This window comes from Balaenoptera ricei, chromosome 4 (assembly GCF_028023285.1).
Source record: "Balaenoptera ricei isolate mBalRic1 chromosome 4, mBalRic1.hap2, whole genome shotgun sequence".
Taxonomy (NCBI): domain Eukaryota; kingdom Metazoa; phylum Chordata; class Mammalia; order Artiodactyla; family Balaenopteridae; genus Balaenoptera; species Balaenoptera ricei.
The window spans coordinates 78,505,985-78,513,274 of record NC_082642.1 but is presented as its reverse complement, the minus strand read 5'-3'; the positions used below and the strand labels follow the sequence as shown (position 1 = coordinate 78,513,274).

The 7,290-nt window shown below is 38.4% G+C and overlaps 1 pseudogene; it reads left to right on the top strand.

Annotated features, from left to right (window-relative positions):
* Nucleotides 1-798: 798 nt before the first annotated feature.
* LOC132365345 (small ribosomal subunit protein eS10-like) lies at nucleotides 799-1,292 on the top strand (annotated as a pseudogene).
* The last annotated feature ends 5,998 nt before the right edge of the window (nucleotides 1,293-7,290 follow it).

Here is a 7,290-nt window from a genome sequence, read left to right as displayed (position 1 = left end):
AATCAAGTAGAGTAGAACAGCAGAGGGCAAGTAGGGTTGAAAACAAGGAGGCTAATTAAAATCTATATAGAAAATAAACAATCCCCCCATTCTCCCCTTCCTCCAGTTCCCCTGGGGTCAAACCAGACATCCATCCTTTAGGGAGAATAGAGTTTCTTTCCCTACAGAAATGAGTGGCCCAGAGAATAGAACTGCATATTATGGCATTAGAGGATCCCCCAGCATAATGGCCAGCTCCCGTACAATCACCCCGAAGCAAAGCCCACCCCCAACTCAACACACACACAAAGCTCCTGATATGCTTTTTGTGCCACGCTCTTAAATAGGAGCAGTCAGTCAAGAATCACTAGAAATTTGAGGAAGGCTTCCAAAATAAATAAAATCAAGATTTTTAAAAATGACTCAACTGAGTTCCCATGGAATACTGATAGTTTCTTACATCCAAATCTCTTCACACAACCACCAAAACCCATACAAACTAACAAGGAGAGCAACTCAAATCACATATAATCTATATCTATACCATAACTACAAGGCAGAGATTCCACAAACTTTAATTTACATGTAAGAGGCAAATTAAACATATGATATCAGCAAAGCTGGCTCCAGAGCTCACTCCAGAGCTCTAACTAGAAAGTCAGGTGAAGACTGCAGGGAAGAAGGATGGGTTCAGGGGAATTCTAGCAGTGGAAGAACATGAATAAAAGTCACCACTTCAAAAAGAGAGGGTATCATCTTGAGTAGAAGAATGCTAAGAATCCTTCTCCAGCTCCAGCCCCGGATGCAGCAGCTATCTCGATGTTGATGCCCAAGAAGGACCTGCTTGTCACTTATGAACTCCTTTTAAGGGAGGGGGTGATGGTGGCCAAAAAAGATGTCCACATGCCTAAACACACTGAGCTGGCAGACAAGAATATGCCCAGTCTTCACGTCATGAAGGCCATACTGTCTCACATCACCAGGCTATAGGAAGGAACAGTTTGCCTGGAGACATTTCTACTGGTACCTTACCAGCAAGGGTATCCAGTATTTCTGTGATTGCCTCCATCTGCCCCCTGAGACGGGCCTGCCACCCTGCACTGCAGCCGTCCTGAGACTGGCCACAGCCCAAAGTTCTGGAGGGAGAACAACCTGCAAGACTCACACAAGGGGAAGCTGACAGAAACGCCTACAGACCAAGCACTGTGCCCTCTGGTGCCAAAAGGAGAGCTAAGGCCAGGCTGGGTCAGCAACTGAATTCCAATTTAAAGGTGTGTTTGTTTGGCCGTGGATGTGGTCAGCCACCTCAGTAAATCTGGAAGAGATTGTTTAGTGTTGAATAAACCTGTAGGAAGGAAGGAAGGAAGGGAGTGAGGGCGGGAGGGAGACTGAGATTAGGTCTGCCACCTGGCAGGCCAGAGCACTGGCCACTGAGGAATCTAGGAGAGGCTCAAAAATTCACAGAACCAAAAATAACAGTCTTGGAAAGCCTCCACTCCTAGGGAGAGGAAGGCTGCTTAGAAGGGGGAAGCATTACTTGGAGACTGGGAAATGGTGGAAAGTAGAAGTCCTACAGAAACAAAAGAAAATTGCAGAATCAGAAAACACACTAATTTCTCCCTCAGAAAAGCACAATCTATTAAAGAAATTTCACTCCACTTATCAATAGAAGAAGGCATTCCTGAACTAAGAACCTTAGTAAACCACCCAAGCCCTTTACCTCTCCCCACAAAGAAACACCTGTTATTAGCAGGCCGGGAAAATTCAACACACTTTTAAATAAACAAATCACAGGCAGCATCTATACCAAGCCACTTTGAGAAGAAAACAATAAGTGAGATGCTAATATGTTCAGCTGATGAATTTATTCCCCTCCAAAACAACAAAGAAATGGATGAAAATCGTGACACAATATCCAACAGCAATTAAATATTATTAAATAGGCATTTGAAGATATAAAACACCAAAATTCAAATTTTCTGGATAGAAATGGACAAAAACCAAGATGTGAAATGAGTTAATCAAACTCAGGAAAGAGATAGAAGAAAAAGTCAAATAGAAATATATACAGAGAAGCAAGAAGAACTACAATCCTGCAGCCTGTGGAACAAAAACCACATTCACAGGAAGATAGACAAGATGAAAAGGCAGAGGGCTATGTACCAGATGAAGGAACAAGATAAAACCCCAGAAAAACAACTAAATGAAGTGGAGATAGGCAACCTTCCAGAAAAAGAATTCAGAATAATGATAGTGAAGATGATCCAGGACCTCAGAAAAAGAATGGAGGCAAAGATCAAGAAGATGCAAGAACCTAAATGTCCATCATCGGATGAATGGATAAAGAAGATGTGGCACATATATACAATGGAATATTACTCAGCCATAAAAAGAAATGAAATGGAGTTATTTGTAGTGAGGTGGATGGAGTCAGAGTCTGTCATACAGAGTGAAGTAAGTCAGAAAGAGAAAAACAAATACCGTATGCTAACACATATATATGGAATCTAAGGGGAAAAAAAAAAAGGTCATGAAGAACCTAGTGGCAAGATGGGAATAAAGACACAGACCTACTAGAGAATGGACTTGAGGATATGGGGAGGGAGAAGGGTAAGATGTGACAAAGTGAGAGAGTGGCATGGACATATATACACTACCAAACGTAAAATAGATAGCTAGTGGGAAGCAACCGCATAGCACAGGGAGATCAGCTCTGTGCTTTGTGACCACCTAGAAGGGTGGGATAAGGAGGGTAGGAGGGAGGGAGATGCAAGAGGGAAGAGATATGGGAACATATGTATATGTATAACTGATTCACTTTGTTATAAAGCAGAAACTAACACACCATTGTAAAGCAATTATACTCCAATAAAGATGTTATAAAAAAAAAAAGATGCAAGAAATGTTTAACAAAGACCTAGAAGAATTAAAGAACAAACAAACAGAGAAGAATAATACAATAACTGAAATGAAAAATACACTAGAAGGAATCAATAGCAGAATAACTGAGGCAGAAGAACGGATAAGTGACCTGGAAGACAGAATGGTGGAATTCACTGCTGCAGAACAGAATAAAGAAAACAGAAAAAAAAGAAATGAAGACAGACTAAGACACCTCTGGGACAACATTAAACACAACAACATTCGCATTAGGTAGGGGTCCCAGAAGGAGAAGAGAGAGAGAAAGGACCCGAGAAAATATTTGAAGACATTATAGTCGAAACTTCCCGAGCATGGGAAAGGAAACAGCCACCCAAGTCCAGGAAGCAAAGAGAGTCCCATACAGGATAAACCCAAGGAGAAAACACCGAGACACATAGTAATCAAATGTGCCAAAATTAAAGACAAAGAAAACTTATTGAAAGCAGCAAGGGAAAAACGACAAATAACATACAAGGGAACTCCCATAGGTTAACAGCTGATTTCTCAGCAGAAACTCTACAAGCCAGAAGGGAGTGGCATGACATATTTAAAGTGATGAAAGGGAAGAACCTACAACCAAGATTACTCTACCTGGCAAGGATCTCATTCAGATTTGATGGAGAAATCAAAAGCTTTACAGACAAGCAAAAGCTACAAGAATTCAGCATCACCAAAGCAGCTCTACAACAAATGCTAAAGGAACTTCTCTAAGTGGGAAACACAATAGAAGAAAAGGACCTACAAAAACAAACCCAAAACAATTAAGAAAATGATAATAGGAACATAAATATCGATAATTACCTTAAACGTGAATGGGTTAAATGCTCCAACCAAGAGACACAGGCTCGCTGAATGGATACAAAAACAAGACCCATCTATATGCTGTCTACAAGAGACCCACTTCAGACCTAGGGACACACAGAGACTGAAAGTGAGGGGATGGAAAAAGATATTCCATGCAAATGGAAATCAAAAGAAAGCTGGAGTAGCAATTCTCATATAAGATAAAATAGACTTTAAAATAAAGAATGTTACAAGAGACAAGGAAGGACACTGTATAATGATGAAGGGATCAATCCAAGAAGAAGATATAACAATTATAAATATATATGCACCCAACATAGGAGCACCTCAATACATAAGGCAACTGCTAACAGCTATAAAAGAGGAAATCGACAGTAACACAATAATAGTAGGGGACTTTAACACCTCACTGACACCAATGGACAGATCATCCAAACAGAAAATTAATAAGGAAACACAAGCTTTAAATGACACAATAGACCAGACAGATTTAATTGATATCTATAGGATATTCCATCCAAAAACAGCAGATTACACTTTTTTCTCAAGTGCGCATGGAACATTCTCCAGGATAGATCACACCTTGGGTCACAAATCAAGCCTCAAGAAATTTAAGAAAATTGAAATCATATCAAGCATCTTTTCTGACCATAACACTATGAGATTAGAAATCAATTACAGAGAAAAAAACGTAAAAAGTACGAACACAGGGAGGCTAAACAATACGTTACTAAATAACCAAGAGATCACTGAAGAAATCAAAGAGGAAATCAAAAAATACCTAGAGACAAATGACAATGAAAACACGACGATCCAAAACCTATGGGATGCAGCAAAAGCAGTTCTAAGAGGGAAGTTTGAGCAATACAATCCTACCTCAAGAAACAACAAACATCTCAAATAAACAATCTAATCTTACACCTAGAGGAACTAGAGAAAGAAGAACAAACAAAACCCAAAGTTAGTAGAAGGAAAGAAATCATAAAGATCAGAGCAGAAATAAATGAAATAGAAACAAAGAAAACAATAGCAAAGATCAATAAAACTAAAAGTTGGTTCTTTGAGAAGATAAACAAAATTGATAAACCATTAGCCAGACTCATCAAGAAAAAGAGGGAGAGAACTCAAAGCAATAAAATTACAAATGAAAAAGAAGTTACAACAGACACCACAGAAATACAAAGCATCCTAAGAGACTACTACAAGCAACTCTATGCCAATACAATGGACAACCTGGAAGAAATGGACCAATTCTTAGAAAGGTATAACCTTCCAAGACTGAACCAGGAAGAAATAGATAATATGAACAGACCAATCACAAGTAATGAAATTGAAACTGTGATTAAAAATCTTCCAACAAACAAAAGTCCAGGACCAGATGGCTTCACAGGTGAATTCTATCAAACATTTAGAGAAGAGCTAACACCCATGCTTCTCAAACTCTTCCAAAAAATGGCAGAGGAAGGAACACACCCAAACTCATTCTATGAGGCCACCATCACCCTGATACCAAAACCAGACAAAGATACTACAAAAAAAGAAAATTACAGAGCAATATCACTCATGAATATAGATGCAAAAATCCTCAAGAAAATACTAGCAAACAGAATCCAACAACACATTAAAAGGATCATACACCATGATCAAGTGGGATTTATCCCAGGGATGCAAGGATTCTTCAATATGCGCAAATCAATCAATGTGATACACCATATTAACAAATTGAAGCAGAAAAACCATATGATCATGTCAATAGATGCAGAAAAAGCTTTTGACAAAATTCAACACCTATTTATGATAAAAAAAATCTCCAGAAAGTGGGCATAGAGGGAAACTACCTCAACATAATAAACGCCATATATGGCAAACCCACAGCAAACATCATTCTCAATGGTGAAAAACTGAATGCATTTCCTCTAAGATCAGGAACAAGACAAGGATGTCCATTCTCACCACTATTACGCAACATAGTTTTCGAAGTCCTAGCCATGGCAACCAGAGAAGAAAAAGAAAAAAAAAACTATCACTGTTTGCAGATGACATGATACTATACATAGAAAATCCTAAAGATGCCACCAGAAAACTACTAGAGCTAATCAATGAATTTGGTAAATTTGCAGGATACAAAATTAATGCACAGAAATCTCTTGCATTCCTATACACTAATGATGAAAAATCTGAATGAGAAATTAAGGAAACACTCCCATTTACCATTGCAACAAAAAGAATAAAATACCTAGGAATAAACCTACTTAGGGAGCCAAAAGACCTGTATGCAGAAAACTATAAGACACTGATGAAAGAAATCAAAGATGATACAAACAGATGGAGAGATATACCCTGTTCTTGGATTGGAAGAATCAATATTGTGAAAATGACTATACTACCCAAAGCAATGTACAGATTCAGTGCAATCCCTATCAAATTACCAATTTCATTTTTTACAGAACTAGAACAAAAAATCTTAAAATTTGTGTGGAGACACAAAAGACCCCAAATAGCCAAAGCAGTCTTGAGGGAAAAAAACGGAGCTGGAGGAATCAGACTCCCTGACTTCAGACTATACTACAAAGTTTCAGTAATCAAGACAATATGGTACTGGCACAAAAACAGAAATATAGATCAATCGAACAGGATAGAAAGCCCAGAGATACACCCACACACCTATGGTCAACTAATCTATGACAAAGGAGACAAGAATATACAATGGAGAAAAGACAGTCACTTCAATAAGTGGTGCTGGGAAAACTGGACAGCTACATGTAAAAGAATGAAATTAGAACACTCTCTAACGCCATACACAAAATTAAACTCAAAATGGATTAGAGACCTAAATGTAAGACTGGACACTATAAAACTCTTAGAGGAAAACATAGGAAGCACACTCTTTCACATAAATCACAGCAAGATCTTTTTTGACCCACCTCCTAGAGTAATGGAAATAAAAAAAAAAAGAGAAATGGAACCTAATGAAACTTAAAAGCTTTTGTACAGCAAAGGAAACTATAAACAAGACGAAAAGACAACCCTCAGAATGGAAGAAAATATTTGCAAGCAAATCAATGGACAAAGGGTTAATCTCCAAAATATATAAACAGCTCATGCAGCTCAATATTAAAAAAGCAAACAACCCAATCAAAATATGGGCAGAAGACCTAAGTAGACATTTCTCCAAAGAAGACATACAGATGGCCAAGAGGCACATGAAAAGCTGCTCAACATCACTAATTATTAGAGAAATGCAAATCAAAGCTACAATGATGTATCACCTCATACCAGTTAGAATGGGCATCATCAGAAAATCTACAAACAACAAATGCTGGAGAGGGTGTGGAGAAAAGGGAACCCTCTTGCACTGTTGGTGAGAATGTAAATTGATACAGCCACTATGGAGAACAGTATGGAGTTTCCTTAAAAAACTAAAAATAGAATTATCATGTGACCCAGCAATCCCATTACTGGGCATATACCCAGAGGAAAACATAATTCAAAAAGACACATGCACCCCAATGTTCATTGCAGCACTATTAACAATTGCCAGGACATGGAAGCAGTCTAAATGCCCATCGACAGATGATGGATAAA